An 18257-nucleotide genomic window follows, 5' to 3' on the forward strand; every position below is an offset into this window, starting at 1 on the left:
GTCACTGCTTGTTGTGTAGCACCTGAAGAATGGTTACCAGAATCAGAAGTAGGATACTTGCACTTGTACCCCATAAAATGATCAGGGTCAAAGTACAAGGAGCACTTCTTGCTGTCCCTTAGTCTCAGTATTATAAGGCTGATACCACTTGTTCTGCCCTGCCGCTTCCGCATCTGAAGACTCATGACTCCATAGCACTGAAATTCCCTGTTAGCAACGGATGGACAACTTGTCGCCAGGACTGACTTCTATGCAGCACTGGAAGGATGGCAGATTTCAATTTTCATACCCTAACCCCAAATATTAACCCCAAAATGCATGGAGGCTCTTGTGATAATTTCATTGAAGACAACAAAGTCTGAAGGATATGTATTTGGTCAAAAAATTGGAAATGGGTACCTTTCCCTGAGAATGTGCTCTCTAAGATCCAGGGTAAAGATGCTGAGAGCAATATGTGTATTACCTATGTCTGAAGTGGGTTTTGGATAATATGAGTAAGAACCTGAGTTGCGCAGTGAAGCAATAGACTGTTTGACTTGACCTCCCTTGGTACTACCATGAGGTGCTAGATCCATATGGAAGACAGCTCCCCTTAGTACAACCCTACTGGTGAGCCTTAGGACTAGGGTAGTTCTTTGGCATACCTTGGTGGATCCGGTACACAGATAAAAGATGGTTGTTTCTTCCCTGAGATGAGGCTGGTCTGAGTAGCTGAAACAGAGAGCAAAGATCAGGCACATCAGTTGGATTCTGGCTGAAAAAAGATGTTATCTGTCACTGTCTTCACACTGTGTTGTGGGAGGTCCTCTTTACTGTTGCGTAATCAATGGATCAATGGGTCACAAACCCTAAATATTATACAAACATTAACCCACCACTGCACAGCCTTATCAAATAAGAATTGGAGAGATGTGTGAGATCATGCAGAAACAAACTGAAGGCATTATGGACTAAACTTAACAAGGGCATCTCAGTGTCACAATTTTATGACATCTACATTATAATTATAAACTTACCGATGATTCCAGAATTTCGAACCAATATATGCTTATTTTGCCTAATTAATGTTTCTTTCACCAACTGATCCGAAAGTTATACAGGTTAATTGGTGCATCCTCATGCTGGCGACAATGTGGCGCTGTTAAACTGCCAAGGGATGTGGATGTGTGTTGCTATAAGGACTGCTACCCCTGCAAATAAGGATCTTGTGCCACAACCATAACGCCACTGCTGAAGTCTAGCATAAGGTAGATGAACATATGAAGTTGTATAAGTTACACAGCCCAGCCTTTACTGGCAGTTCTGAACAGGAAACATGTATGTTGGAAGGACTGCGCCTAAAAATGAATGAACTTCTGACATAAATTGTCCAACAGCCATAAGACGATGTGCCATCTGTCAAATATTTCAGTTGGCAAAACCAACTGTGGTTCCACCATTGGAAGCATTGAAATTTGCCCACCTCTAGGATCACTGAATGTAGCAGGTGACCCACAAGATTGGTGGGGGGAGCTCTAGCGATTTCCAGTGGGACCCCTGCTCTGCCAAACTCTAAATGGGGCCCTAAGTCTCTTACTCTGCTGGTAAGAAACTGTTCCTAGAGTGAAATCACCAACATTCTTTTGATAGAGTGATGGGTTTTCAGTGGTTAGAAGTGTTTCAACTGTATATGCACAGGCAGTAGACCTTGGAGATCAAGGCCTTACATCAGAATCCACATCTTGGTGCAATATGACCACTCCAAGCTCCATGAGACTGTCAGTCTAGTGTTTAAGACCACAAACGTCCGGCACATCGGAATATGAAACTCATCAATTCAATTCATCTTTTGACTTTATATTTGCATCCATCCAAAATCTGCTAAGAGCTTCTGCTTAAGAAACCACTCTCTCGATCCTTATTAGGGCCACGCATGCAGACGGAATGAGTCCCTGTAATGCTCAGGAGACCCCCACATTTAGCAGAGGAATAATTGTTTGCTGACCATGGCGTATTGCATTATACTTCTTTACGTTTATGTAAATGAGGTCCCATTCTTTTCCAAATGATACAACACTAGTATGGTCTACCAATATTACCCATACAATCATTCTTACGAAGTATCTAAACCATCATACACTTTGGCTTTGGTTTGCTACACACCGAGAAGCAGAGAGGTCCAGAGGTGAAAGGTATTATTTATCGCTATGATGGTCCAGCACTTCTCTGGTCATAGGATCTGCATAAATGGCTTGCCATCACCCTCCCTCATTAGAGCCATCCTGATCACAATGTGCTCTGATTGCCCATCTGCTTCCGTCTGAGTAACAAACTGTCAAAACTAACTAAGTGAAACTAGTGTAACATTCACATAAAAAGACAGCAGGTACCTCTGACTGACTATATTTGCCTTAAAAAATCATAAATGGATTGAGAGTTGGTGCTGTGCTATGTGCTCCCCTGAGTTAGAAACAGCGAGAAACTTCCTTTCATCACTACTCTCATCATTTTGCACATGAATAGAAAATATGGTGGTCTTGCAACTGGACTGTCCTGTGAAATGTATTGGACAAAAGACAATCTACTTTACTGTGTATGTGACCTGCCATTGGCTGTATAAAACATGATATCATGACATTGGCTTAAAAGATTTTCTGCAGAGTTTGCCAATACCAATTCTTTTTGTCTGAGAAAGATTTTGGACTTAAGAGCTTATGAACACAACTGGTCTTTGTTCCACTCTTAATATGACCTAGAAATACCTCCATTTCACGAAAAATTAGCATACAGCTTATGAAGAACATAAATGGCCGACAATTGTATGTGAGGGTATTTTCTCCCCAGCTTGGTTTAACCACGTTCCAGCAATTGTTTGTCAAGACCCTCATAATGGATAACCTATAGAATACAAATAAAACCCTCTTAAATTGAAAGTTTTATATTACATTTGTGGAACTGAGTGTTTTGTAAGGTACAGGGATTACCAATACTATTAGGCCAGTACCAATGAGGCCTTTAAGTCTTACCATCATAAAACAGTACTGAAATATGGACTGACTTTGTGGTTAAGCATACAATGAGGAATCTAGACCAGAGCTCCTAAACTTTGTTTTTGCCATTTAATCAGTAAATCTTTTATAAATGGGACTCCTCTCCTGAACAGAAAGAAATCTGAGCCCACTTTCCTTCTATCAGACCATCCTGAAAATATCTGAAGTAAAAATTGCTAGCTCAAATAGTTAAAAATCAGGCCATGAGGGGCTATAACTGTTCCGGGAGATGACTGCAAAATCTTCAGATAAGCAAATACTGTATGATTTAGCTTCATGGTTAACACCAGTGAAAATTAATATAGCAGACTCAGACCATTAACCTGTGCAGAATACCTAGGTGCTGCAACCCATTGCTGCATCCTTTAACTCAACATATAGTAGTTTATGAGATACATTGCCCCCTGCCTTCATTTTAACAATACTGAAAGACACTGAGGAGTGCAATGACCATATAGGAACGAGGTCAAACTCTGAGTTCCTTTATAATGTTGTGTGATTTATAATATCTATTTAATGTATGTTAGAGAGTATTTTATTCCTTATGATAACTGATCACATAATTATCCTTTTCACAAAAGCTTCAATCCTTGGTATCTTGGGTCTTCATGCAAAAAATATATTAAGGTTAAAGACATAAAGAACTAAAGCAAAATCCGTACTGTGAAATGAAACATACCAAAAAGAAGATAGTAGTTTGTTTCAAAAGCATACTGCAGTCAGTTTAATGTAAATCAGAATGATTACTTACACAAAGAGATTCTTTCTTTCCTGGAATGATCTGTGCGCAAAAGATAGACAGATTGCCATATCTCCTTTCTGTTGATCACTGCTCATTTTAGACAAACAGATCTTAGCATAGGAAGGAAAAGCCAGCTCTGCTCTTCTTGTTTAAAATGCAGCTACACTGATGCTACACGACTGATCCTTTACCCTGGCTGCTGGCTCTGAGATGCTGGCATTATAGCGTCACAACAATAACTACAATAAGTTAGTACACTTAAACAGCAGTGTCATTTTCTTTCTACAGGTGACTAGAGAAGTCACAACTATATTGTAATTAGGAAATTCTAGACAAGTTTTTATAGTGAGGTTGCAGGCTGCCATGCATTATAAACATATGATGAATGGACAGAAGGAATGTTGGTATGCTTGGCTACATCTGTCTCTATTTTCATATCTACACTATAATAGTAATCTGAGTAGATTGCTTTGGGCTGGCAGTAGAACGATGAAATAAACAGTTAACTTACTTGGCACTTAGAGGTACAGTCCCTTCAATTCTTCTTAATAAGTAGCAATAGTCAACTATCAATAATCGTATTATATAAGAAAGTACTCCTTCCATACAGTATAAGGATATTGCAAATCACCGAGGAACTACATTACCGTAAAGAGGACCAAGGTCAAAGACTGAGTTCCTTTATAAGGTTATGGAACTCCAAGTTAACTTGCAATATCCTTGTCATGTACGCCCTGGTTTACTTCATCTCATATAATACATGGTCACACCATCACCTTTCTAACAAACAACTTAAAAACCTTGGTATGTAGCTTTTTCATTTCAAAGAGCGAGTATGTTTGCAAACATGAAGAATAAAAATAAAACCTTTAGTGAATAATTAAGCACATTAAATTCCTGTGAGATATTTGTGGCAAACAGATATTAGAAACTGTGAAATACAAGCCAGGTTTTTAAAAATTTAAGCTATTGAAATAGAGAAGAAGAAAAGTAATATACTGTTTTCAAGTTTTACTAGCCGCCCTAAACCTCTTGACATACTCCCTGAAACCTGTTGAAAGCCCTGCTATAACCCCAGCACTGGGCGCAGCCAAACAGATCTTACTTCCCTGCTGGGGTTCTGAAGAGATCTCAACACACCTCAATTAGCTACACAAACTTTGGGAATTGGAGAGACTAGAGAAGTTGATGGCGGTGGAGACCCATACACTATCCTTGATTGAAAAGACCTGGGGGCCATGCACCCGGTAACTGTCAGATGAATGCAGAGAATTGAAATGCCTTTCATACTGACAGGTTCTCTGACTGACACATTCAGATGGTGAGCCCATCTAAACTAGCTATTTGTGGTCGTTTCAGTCACTCACACTTCGCCCTACTCCCATCCTATGACTGGTGTCCTGTTCCCTCTTCGGGTAGTCAACGCATCCACCTACCCTTCTCACATCCTATCCCGTTTGTTTCCCCTCTGTTCTGCTGGTTCGCCATGCCCAAATGCTATTGGTTAATCAATGCTTCCCCACTGGTCATTGGATGGAGGTGAGCTGATTGTTGTGTCTTGTGCTAAATAATAATAAAAGAGATCTTAAACTTAAAAAATGTCACAAACTACCAGTGGCATGAGCTGGACTTCTCTCCTCCCAAAGGCCACCTCAGCAGAGCTACAGGGCCTTCTGAGAGAGCAAGAGAAAATAACAAGCATTTGCAATGCAATAGGTATCGCTTTCACGCAGGTTTGAGCTTTTGACATTGCAAATAAAAATGCCTTTAATTTTTGTTTAAAAAACATAAATAAAAGGCATTGTCATTTACAATGCCAATAGCTTAAACTCGCGTAAATGCGAGACCTATTGCATAGCAAATGCTCGTTTTGATAGTTGCTGCCTAGATTTTAGATACCTACATTGCTCAAAAAGAACTTAGCCAAATGCTGAACACTTCAGGTATGCCAAAAAAATAAAAACACCTGGTCGCTAAAACAAACCTACTCTCATACCTCATTGGTTATGAACAAAGCTCCTTCTGCCATGTAACGACCTGATAATCTCTCCCCCTAGGTTCCTACCTGGGAAATCTAGAACAATGAATGGGAGCTACTACAATTCTCCTGAACAGTAACATTCACTTATGGTGACTCATAAGGCTAGCCCCTTTCAAACCATTGTACAGTAGCAACAGGCTTCTTCTCTTGACCCTTCTTTGAGAAGTCAGTCTCACTTTCCAACCATACTTGGATGATAAGCTTAGAGAGGAGTCTTTTTGGGATGAAAATCTTGAACTCTAAAATTCATACAAAGCTGGTTTGAATGAAACATCTCAAGACCAAAGCCCTTCATCTAAGAGCCCATCTCTAATGAAATCATGGTCTTTTCCACAACATGCCAAGACACTGGGCTCAACTTAACTAGTGCCCTTCTCTAGCTAGGTGGATATCATGACCACGCACATCATCTTCCACTTAAGGCAACCCAGATTACCCCCAAACTATACAGACACTCCAAGATAAATGCCCCAAGGTTGACACTGTAACTCAGACACAAGTAGACTTGCAAATATCTACAACGTCAACCTCCTTGAACAACATCCACACTAAAACAATCACTTGGGCTCTGTAAAATGAGAAAATATAAAAATTGCCAGTATATCAATATATCAGTTGCCACCACACCCCGGGACACGATATCACCACCACTATATATATGGGGGGATTACGTCATGTTTAATTAAGTTACTGCTCCTCTATTTCTTAATTAACACTTATCCTTTACTTATTTATATTACTTACATTTATAATGTAATGTCCCACAGTGCAACAGTGGAGATTTAGCGTCCCAAGAGCAGTGCACTTTATATACTCCATATGTTAAATATTATCTGCCAGACTGAAAATTGTCTGCCCCAGATTCCAAAACACAAAGCTGATGGAGGAATCCGGCACAATAGCAGGCCCACAGACAAATTTCAGGCATTTTTATTAATTTATTCTCCATTGTTCTATAGCGTTTCTGGACCAGAAAGGCGTTAGTAAGGTTTACATGTTTTAATAATAACTTTCAGATGTAAAGTACTACTGGGTTTCTCTACAACGACAAAATGCAACCGGACTGCCTAGCAAAAAGGGAAACAAAGGAACGAGCAAATAAATAAAACACTTGTTGCTGATAAGGTGAGGTCACTAAATGTACAGCCTTGTGCGTGAGACAGCAAATTTTAAACTGTATTCTGGCGTGTATTGGGAGACATTAAAGTTATTTTGGCACCGGTGAAATGTCAAATCTTCTATTTGTTTTAAATGTGACAGGCTATAGATTGAAAAACTGTCCCGATCAGGGCAAGCGATGACTAAGGAACGCCAGCTAAGACGGTCAAAGTAATCGATAAATGACTACCACATGAGCAGAATTTTTAAGTTTTCAGGGCTAAAAACAGGTTATGAGTCTTCCAGTACATGTTAGCAGAAGAATCAGAGGATGGTGGAAGGTGTTTGAGACCAGTGGCTCATTGAACATAAACAGGAAGGCCAAGGAGTCTACCCAGTTCCCAGGTGACTAGCTCACTCATTTTTTTATTTTACAAAGTTTTATATAGCGCAAACTTGACCCGAATCAGGTATCAGAGGCTTTACATAGCACCAGTTGCATTACATGAGGACACATTCATTTTTGTTAGGCACAGGGAGATTAAGCGATTTACTCAGAGTCACAGGATGTTCAGCGTCATTGCCGAGACTCGAACCCAGTTCCTCAGATTCGAGGTCAACCGCCCTAGCAGTTAGGCCAACTATTCTCCCAAAGACTCATGTCTTAAACTTACCAACAAGTTTAAAGTCTAAACCAGGAACACCACTTGTATTTAGCCTAATATGGAATTGTAGACTATAACTCCTCAGAAAATGTCTAAAGGGTCGTGTCTCACACAGCCCTAGGGAGAAAATATCCAACCAAACTATTTAGAGATAATTTCTTCCTGCTTGGGCCTCTACCAACCACATCAATGGCCTGCAGGAACAGATAATGCCCGCAACCAATGGGCAGCGGTCAGCTCCTCTCTCTAGTCCCCCTTCTTTACTCCCCTAGCTATCTATCTTTGCTTGTGCAAGGCACACGCTACTCCCCTCAAGCAGGTCTTTAGTTATCACCGGCACAAATCCCTAACTGGAAAAAGCTAAATAGATCAATAACATTGGAGTCTCATATGCCCAAACAGCAACAGTCTTCTTCACACCTTTGTCGCTGCATCAATTCAAACAAGATCATACTACAGACACAGATACCAGATCAAAATCAGCCTATAAGTGAACAACACATCACTTCCAAGTGAATGCTTTGCTTCTGCAGTGCAATTGTGTTCCCCACAATAAGATAAGCTTGCTGGATTCATGAGGAAATTACAACTGATAACACACTCACTGATCCAGGAAATCCAAATTAAGTAGCTGTGAAGAAGGTTCAAGGCAAGTAACATCAACTTGAAAACCCCAGACTGCACCATTGTCCACACACTTTGATTGGCACTGCCCACTTGACAATCCGGACCCGGCCTCTGGTTTCCCACCTCCCAAACTGTTTGCATCTGCTGACCAGCACAGCAAATGACAGCAGCACCATGACCCACTTTCTGCATGGCCAGCAGCACTACCACCATTAGCCTCACCCACAGACTAGTCAAACTGGCATCTGGTTGCTCAAATTTTAGCACCGCTCAAATCTAGACTAATCCAGTATCAGGCTGTGGTCCCACCTAATGTCTAATGTTATTAGTCAGTATAGAGTCAAAAGTAGTCTTTTACTGTACAGATCTCAATAAGGGGGTTAAAATATTTTGTATGCTCTTATCCTCCTGAACAGTTTAGTGCTCCTCAATACCAGCATAAAACCCCTTCACCCCAATGCTGTGAACATTTACATATCACACCATAATTTTTTTTTATTAAAAGTGGTGCAATTTTAGATTACATGTCACTCAACCCTAAGGAAACACCATTCACCATTGAAAAAAAGTATATGCAATCAGGTGCGACACATCAAAGTGACAAATAAAAAGAGCATACATTCAATTAGGCCAATACTATCAATTTAATGTTTCGAAAAGTTGTTTTTTGCCTTCAGAACCTACTAAAGGTACGAAATAAGCTACAAATTCCAAACAGTTCCTGTACAACATGAGAAACATATCACGAGTCCTGCAACCTGCCCTCACTAGTCATAAGGCACGTTTTCTCCTCCCATTGCCATATCATAATACAATATTGACAGTGTATACAACTGAGAATACGCATGGAAATGCCCCCCTACATTCAAAGATAGAAATGCAGCCAACCTCCAACGATGAGAAACTGACTCAGCTATGCAAACATTCAAACCTTTGACACAACTAACACACAGATTACAGCAGTGACTGGTCTACCCAACACAGAAGAGTAACTTAGATGATGTGATGGATTCCTGCACAACAAATACGGTAAGAGGAGTTTTTAACGACATAAAATATATGGTGCAAATGAAGATATGGAAAAGAATAATGCCATGTATCAATGGCAAGGCAATCAAACACCACGAGCCAGGCACACCAAGGATGAAAAAATTAAAAAAGTAAAACACCAAACGGCTTTTCGGTCACAAAAAGAGAATACCGGCGATGTCGACTCAGCCTTCCCATCCTTTGCAGTTTAGTTAACTGAGCAGTAATAGTAAAACCTATTATTTGTAGGGCTTAAAAACGAAAAAAAAAATACAAGAAGGAACTTAAAAAGGTTAATTAAGGTATTTGGATATCCGATCCATGGTCATTCAACCTTCCTCACATTTCCGCTAAAGTTCTATCACACCCTTTTCCACTCACTTCTCAAACCCATACACACACACACATATATGCTCACACCTATTCACACTCATCTCCTGTTGATTATCTCAGCCTCACCCAGACTTTCACTCGGAATTCACGGCTGGCAGTCAATTTCAAATCTGACATCCACTCTCACATCTGATATCCAGCCTCACAAATGACAATCAGACTCACAACCGATATGTCAACCTCTCATTTTTAATCCACTCCCTTCTTATCCCAACAACATTATAGTATTTATTTCGCACTTTTTGCGGGCCTGTGGACTGGTGAGACAACTACGAGAGGCAAGTACTTCTCATTTTCACATGCAAATACCTAATTCAATGAATGTGCATCCAAACTTTCAGAAGGAGCTTTCAAAATAGGAATGGAATATGCGAGCCCCTGCAACAAGCTGTTGCCTTCGAAAGCCACAGAAGGATGTCCGGCTTAGCTTGACCTGTGACTGACTGAGCCACGGTAGCCTGTGCTATGTTACATTTTAGAAATAAAGCACTAGTTAAACATTTTGTGGAAATAAACACTAACTTCTCCTTTTTCCATTGAGAGCACAATTACAATTTTAGAAAAATAAACAGCAGGGTAATAAGGTGTGTCTTTTTCTGTGTCATTGAAGACTATAAAAATGTTGTTACTTTTTAAATAATCTTTAACAAATCCCACCTTCATCTTCTAGTTGCGAAGCTAAAAATCTCACACACAAAGCAATTTACTATAAGAGACGGTTTGTATATATACTTAAGTAATGATTATTTATTCACACGCCATCCTGCTTTGTCAGTCAGTCAATTTACAAGGTCAGAAAAAAAGGCACATTAATTAAGAGACAGTTATCGTCTTTAAGTTGCAAGTTTCTTTTTACTTGCAGATCTAAATCAGCTCGTAAATAAAACAAGCCCGGCGGTCGGGGGAGCGTGGCGCGCGCGCGCTTGGGGTCGTGTGCGTCTGCGCTTCTCAGAAGCGCGTCCACAGACCCCAATCGCAGCACGCACCCCGGTCTGTCTCCCTTGAGAGGTATCACGGTAACAATAGTTCTCGTTGGCGGCAGCGCTTCGCGCTGCAACGCCAGCGAGACCTAAAAAGGACTGCCAAAAGAGTGGGAGATAACCATCTGATTTAACACTCAGATGCTGATATTCACCATTCTTCCTTAAGCAAGTCTCCATTCTCCAACATTGGCAGGAGCATGTGCTCTACTGTATAAGCATCTCATTTAGAAATATTACCTCCACCATCATTGAAGACGAGCTGAAATGTCAGTCACTCCTACTTTTCATGGCGTTCTCTGTAACAAACCTGGTCTCCAGGGTTCAAGATCAGAACATATGAGACATATTCCATGCGTTTTAGGTCTATTGTGGGGCTGTACAAGGGAGTTTTGGTCAGGAATGAGGAATTCCTTCTCAGCTATGTATCATTGTTAGACCTGGCACCCTTGACCATGGTTTCCCTGACCTTTTGCCTTCAGACCTTCTGATGTTGCTGACTTTGTTTTTGCTGGCCTTAGGGTTCTGTGCAATTTACCATTGCTGACCAGTGCTAAAGTGCATGTGCTATTTTCCTAAAACGTGGTAACATTGGTTTATCCACACTTGACATATTTCATTTACTGATAACTCCCTCTTAAAGTGCACTAAATGTTCCCAGGGTCTGTAAATTAAATGCTACTAGTGGGCATGCAGCATTGGTTGTGCCACCCGCTTAAGTAGTCCTTTAAACATGTGTCAGGCCTGCCATTGTAGAGTCGGTGTGTGCAGTTTTAAACCTCAATGTCGACCTGGCTAGTTAAACCTCTTGCTAGGTTCAAAACATTTTTTTTAATACACATCAGTCACCTCTAAGGTAGGCCTTGGACAGCCCAAGGGCAGAGTGCAATATATTTAAAAAGTAGGACATGTACTTTTAAGTTTTACATGTCCTAGTAGTAAAAAATTCTTACATTTGTTTTTTCACTACTGCAAGGTCTATCTCTCTCATAGGATAGCATTTGTGTTACCTTATTATGGTTTTTAAGTGTCATTTCCTTGGGAAGAGATAGGAACCATCAAGTTTGGTGGCTCTGGAATCACAATTTAAAATCACAACTTTTGGGGAAGTCGGATTTTAAATTGCAATTCTGAAACTTCCAATTTTAGAAAGTTGGCATTGTCTTACTTTAGCCATTTGGTGACTGCTGCCTGTCTTGGCTTACATGTCTGGGGTGGATGACAGCTGGGTTTTGTGTGTTCCTCCTAGATAGCCACATAAAATGGGAGGTTAGATGTGACCAGAGAGGCCATCCTGGCAGGATAGGAGGGAGGAGCTGGGCACAGCCTCACTCACACCTGAATAGACTATGTCATGTCCTCACACAAAGTGCTGCATAACCCCCTGTGGTGAGCCAGCACTGGAAGGACAGGGACTCAGTGCACTTTAAAAGCATGTCTTTGAAGTCTCCCCTCCCTCCCTGTATAATTACTGCATCTCTGACACCACCACTTCAGTATACTTCTGGACCTGTGGATATTCTGCCACTAAAAATGACTGCTATACTTCTGAAAGGACTGCAACTCTACTGGACTGCTACTCTGTAGGCGCTGCTGCTGTGCTGACCTACAGCCCTCTTGTCCGAAGAAGAAGAACTGGACCTGGAACCATCTTAAACCCAGGAACCTAGAATGGCTCAAAGGGCTAATGTGCTGGCCTCCTGATCTGAGCTTCAGAGATGCAAAAGGCTCTCCACTGACTTGTCTTCAATGATCTTCTGACCCCCAAGAGGCACCTATAAGGTGCTGGTCCCTTGGAAGTGGTCTTTTTGCTCTTTAAGTTAAGCTTGTGGGCTCTTTGCTAACGTGAAGGGGCCCATCTGCTCTGGAACCTTTTTGCTTGCCCGCAAGCGGCGGCAAGTTCATCTCTTCACGTGGCAAGTATTGCTGCTTGCAACTGCAGGGCTCCAGCCCATCCGTCTGTGATGCCCAGCTGGCTCTTTACAGCCCGCCGACAATCGCCAGCGATGCTCTCCTCGCTCCCGCTGAAGTTCTTCCCTGCAAATGGGAATCTTAACATAAAACATGAGTAGGTGAACTTTCAGCTGGACTAATCTGGGACTGTATCTGACCCACGTTCCATCGTGGTCAGCCTGAACTTTTGGATTTGACCCAGTTTAGCATGACCAGATATCCCCGGTTGGTGCTTTATGCTTTTAAAAGCTATTTTACAGTTTAATCTTTAAAAATTCATAACTTCGGTTCTACTTATTGGATGTTTGTGTTGTTTTGGTCTTGGTTTATTTATACAATTAGGCTCTATTTTTCTAACTTAGTGTAGAGTATATTTGTGTGTTTTTGTTCCTCTGTTTTACTGTTTGAAATGTTGCACATATACTTTACACATTGCTTTTAATGTTATGCCTGACTACTCTGTGCCTAGCTACCAGAGGGTAAACACAGGTTAATTTAGGGTGTGTTTGTTACTTACCCTGACTAGGATTGTGGTTGCTGTTTGACCAGGGCTCACACCCCAATTATCCAAAAACCCTATTTCTAACAATCATGTATTAGTATTCTCCAACGAGGTGCTAGGTCGCTGTTGCTTGATTAAAACTAGGTCAGATATAATAGTCTGATTCAATGTATTGAATGGTCTCTCCTCTCACCCCTTTTCCTCTTCTCCCAAGCCCTAGCCTACCTGTATCAAGGCAGTATGCCTGTATAGGGCTTGCCTGTATTGGTTCAGGTGTTTTTTGTCATGCACTTACTTGTGGTCTTCTGGTCATCGTCCTTTGGTGTCAGTGACTTATGAGGTAGAAGCAGTTCAATCCCCCGCGTCAGAGTGAAGCGAATAATAGGGTATTCTTCTGTTAGGGAAAGAAGAGTGAGAATGAGCATAATACCCTCCAGAAAATCAATGCAGCAGCAACTCCCTAATCATAACTATCTGTGCATTTTGCATGTTTGTGATAAATGAATTTCTAGTTTATAATAAAACCACACAATTTATTCGGTTTTTGCATAAAACCATAAAATTCAGATAAAACTAAATATATAAAAAGGTCTCACAGTAGACAAATCTGCTTAGTGACATCAAATACTATTTAAATAGATAATAATGTATATTTAAAAAAAAGATGAGACAAGAATCCTACACAGTCGGGATATGGCCTAACAATGGATATGAAAACACATTCCAACCAATCCTTGTAAGCCACTGACATTTAATCACAACAGGCTCCAAGCCTGACAGGTGCTTTAAAAAAATTAAGAACATAAAAATCAGTGGTGTCAGATAATATTTGTAAAAAGGTGAAGGCAGGTCGAACCTGCCTGAACTCAAGCTTTTTCAGAAAGGGGACAATAAAAGTATTCCTGGGTACCTCGTTATATTTACAAAACATTATAAAATGTCCTGTGGAGACTTCCCGTCGCAGCAACAGGATCGTAGTTTCTGACCCATACTAAACCTGCATTGCTGTGTCAAAAGGAGGTTAAAGAGATCAAAACGGAACCTAGTCAATAAAAATAGGTCGTAGACACTTAGAGGCCCCAAAAGACAGGGTTCAGTAGATTGCAGTTTTCAGGATAACAAATCTATGTACACTAGGCTTTATTAGCTCCTGATCTTCTCTGTCTAAGGTCCTCTGTCTAAAAAAGGACTCCCTTGCTCAGCCCAGGTCTTTCCTGCTGGCTAACTCTGGGTTGGAAAATAAGTAAGCTCTTCCCAAGCTCAAGAAACAGCCCTTTATATATTTGAGCCATGGGATGTGGTGGGCTTGGTCAAGGGCCATACAATCCTTCAGGAGCAGTTTGTTTGAAGTTGTTCCCTGACTCAGCCAGATCTTTTTGATTTCAAAAGAATTTTATTATTTTAAGGGAGCAAAAGGACATAAGATACAAGCAAAAGTGATACAATTGATATTAGACAGGGATAAATAATATGATAAAATAAAAATAAATAAGAAGAAAAAACAACATTAACAATCATTAATCTGCAGATATCATATAAATAAATTAAGTAAGGAAGACAAAATTGATACTCTGCAGAAGTAATTATCAAAAGTATCACCATCAACTAGCAAAATAGGGATGAGAGGAAGAGAGAAAGGAGAGAAGAAAGAACGGAGAAAGTAGGAAAGAGATGAAGAAAGAGAAAGAAAGACAGAAAGGAGTGAAGGAAGAGGAGAAGATTTCCAAAGGATTCATCCGACACACAAGACAACAGTGACCAAGCAACATTAACCAGAGAAATCAAAAGGATATTGATCCACCAACCCCTTTGAAACCAAGTCCATGTATGTATCTAAGGCTTTCCAAACACCAGCAGATATAGAAGGAGAGAGATGAGCATGATCCACTGACGTGTGAGCACTTCGTAAACAGGAAACCCAAGCCCACCAAGTATGGTAAGAAACTGAAGAGAACGATTTCCACTCCATGAGAATTACTTTGACTGCAATAGTCAATAAAAGATCCAGCAATTGTAATTCCATGGAATCTAAAGGCAAAGGGACCTGGGCCGCCAACGGACCTAAAAGAATTAATGGAAAAGAGAGTTGAAACTCAATATTAAAGATAATCATGAGGTGTTTGTGAATTAAATCCCAAAAGGGTTGAAGAAGGGAACAATCAAAGAACATATGTTGAAAATCGCCTGGTAAGAGACCACAACTCCAACACAGATTATCTTCCTTGAGATTTATCGCATACAAACGAATGGGAGTCCAGTGAAAAAGATTAATAGAGAAAAACTTAGACTGCATTAATGAGGGGGCGATTTTGTTACGAAGAGAAAGTTTAGCAATATCTTGCCATGTGTCTGAAGAGATATGATCGGTAACACTATGATCAAAATGATGTAGCCATTTTTGCTGTGCGACAGTGTGAGAAGGAAGTATAGAGGATGATAAGAATTTGTAAATCCTAGACGCTACATGGCCAGTTCTGATCCATAATTGAAAAAGTGTAATCGTCGGGGAGGAAGGATGAAGGTGCACTTTAGCAAGTGCTACCTTTATCTTAAGAAAGGTATAAAAGTCTAAGTTAGATAAAGAGAATTGTTGAGCTAGGGAGGAGAAAGGGAAAGGGTCATTATTGGAGTCATAAAGATGTTTAACAAGTGAGATACCTTTCCCAGCCCAATAAGACATCAATTCTGAATCAATATTAATTTTGATTTTAGAATTCCGCCAAATAGATGACCATCTAGTTTTATGCAATGGAATTACCACTTTCTTATCAACCTTACAAACTGCAGCAATAGTGTCTAAAATAATAGACCGAGAGAATGGAATAGAAAGGGTATTTGTGGTTAAAAAAGAGGCAGTCGGCAGAGCGACTCAGCCAGATCTTTAACCACAAAATCAGAGGGCGAAAGGCCAACAGGTCAGAGAGGTAGGACACCCCCAGCTCTTCATGGACCGCTAGGTTTGAGGTTCCCTGGGGCACACATAAAAAGCGTTTTAGGAAGCTATTTTCAACCACTTGGAGTACTTCCTGGGCGGTATAGTCCCAGATTTCAATACCATAGGAGATTTTAGCGATACACTTTGCCTGATAACATAGTCAAAATAAAATTAATAATTATTTAATGTAATAAAAATTATGCAAAATATACCGTTAGTAATTCATTTTTGCAGAATGCAATATTTTACATATGCAGCAACATTGCACTGTGCCCAACTGCCCACTTTTATGAAATGAAAAAACAAATGCTGGGATATTTCTTCAAACATAGAAGTAGGACTATAATTTTGCACCAACACTGAGAAACATAAATACTAAATTGAAAGCACTCACCAACATGGAAAATACAGGCAATAAGGTATTAAGGGGATATTATATGCAGCTTGCAAACAAGTATCATCTTTGTTAAACTGCTTTCTTCTAGTGGCTGCTTGCTAACTCTACACTAAAACAAATGTACACATGCCTCCCTTTGTGTTCAGTTGACACTTTCTGAAAACTGCAAAATTTACTGAATCTTGCTAGGGCAGATGTTGGAAAACTCGGATAGTCCAGCAAATGTGGGAATCCTGGTCACCCTACATTTTGCCCATGCTTTAAAAAGTCAGTGAAGCTGGAATTCATAGTATAACCTTATATGAATTAGGGGAATTACAGCCTTGGTCTCCATGTAAAGTGGGATCATCATACATTTTATATTTGAATGCAGCCCCTAGGGTTCAGGTGATATAAAGTAGATGAACCTCATTAAACAATGTGATGTCAACGACTTAGGGAAAGTGGATGTCCCAGGTCCTGCTTTACCATCCCAGCTAATATGCAGTCTTTGATCCAGACAGATGAATACCCATAATGCAACCCTATGTCAAGCCAAAAAGAACCAAGAGACACTCCTCATTAATTAGAGCGGTGCCTGACGGAAGCTGATGGTATCATGATGTCCAAAATTTTGGTAACCTACAAAGAGCCATTTGCTGGGGTCAGTCATAACCAAACCCTCAATACCTTCCTCCCAGGCAGAGACTATGTATTGAATCACCTCTGTGGTGGTGCCATTGCCATCCCAAATAATGATGACCTAGAAGCAGGCCAGGTCGATGGGGAAGGCACTTCCAGATCTTCGATTACAAGGGCTGAGTGACTATGAGCTATGTGCAGGGCCTCTACGGGATCCTGGACCACTACTACTACTACTGTGTGGGAGGTTTACCAGTACACAGACAGGACACTCTGGGGCATATTTACAAGCCCCTAACGCCACCAGAGTGTCTCTTTTTCTGATTCTCAGGTGGCGTTACTCCCAACCCAATATTTACAAGGGGCTGTTAAGCCCCTTAACTTGGCTTAAAGCCACCTTGCAAATATGACCCTTACGGCAGCAGTCTGCTCCCGAAAAGGAGTGGGCAGTGGGTGTTGCTGTGGGCATTCCACCGCAACTCCCATTTCTTATTGACACTGCCCCATATTTACAAGTTATGGGGCAGCACCAAAAAAAGGCCAGGAGATACCTGCTCTTAAATAGGCGATACAAGGACAAATGTTTTATTTCTCCTCGTATTTTGATCTTTTCAGAAAATCACCTGTATAGATCATGTATGTGCAGGAAGATGTCTCTTCCTACACATAAACAATCACCCCTGCAGTGCAGGCACCCTTGCAACATGGCGCAAGGGGGCCTGCGCTGGCGCTAGGCAGCCTTTTTAGCGCCAGCACTAGGGGAAACGCAGGGGTGCACCATATTTTTGTAAATAAAGTACCTCCCTGCGTTTAAACTATGAAGGAATGCGGCGTTAGCAATTTTGGAGTAACACAGTGCTCTGGCATTTTTTTGTAAGTATCCCCCTCTGTTTTATAAAGGCCGACAGAATGTTCCTTGTATGGCGAGAGCAAAATTGGGTGGGCAGCAAATGAAAACGCAGAAGCCAGACAAGTCATCAACTTCCGCATTGTCATGAGGAGGCAGGCCTACATCAAATTACAAACTGGGCAGCCTCCGGTAGCGAATTAATGCAGAGCAGACCACCCATGTCAAACAGGATGACTTTAGAAGCCATCCTTGGGTCATTGGATGATCATCCAACTACATCAAAAGCTTAGAAACTTGTACCTGATAGTTTGAGAATGACATGGAAATGACTATCTGATGACTTCACAAGGTTCAGTTGTTCCTGATGATTTCAGGATGACTGAAAATGAGTATCT

General features: G+C 40.8%; 1 long non-coding RNA gene across 1 annotated transcript in view; it reads right to left on the bottom strand.

Annotated features, from left to right (window-relative positions):
- Positions 1 to 693: 693 nt before the first annotated feature.
- LOC146833858 (uncharacterized) overlaps positions 694 to 18257 on the bottom strand; it is an 85617-nt gene continuing 68053 nt past the window's right edge. The window contains exons 2-3 of the long non-coding RNA XR_014960277.1: positions 13355 to 13453; positions 694 to 711 (exon numbers count right to left, since the gene is read on the bottom strand). This is a non-coding gene — a long non-coding RNA (uncharacterized LOC146833858). The remainder of the gene's footprint in view (positions 712 to 13354; positions 13454 to 18257) is intronic.

Source organism: Triturus cristatus, chromosome 4_2 (genome assembly GCF_964204655.1).
Source record: "Triturus cristatus chromosome 4_2, aTriCri1.1, whole genome shotgun sequence".
Lineage (NCBI taxonomy): Eukaryota > Metazoa > Chordata > Amphibia > Caudata > Salamandridae > Triturus > Triturus cristatus.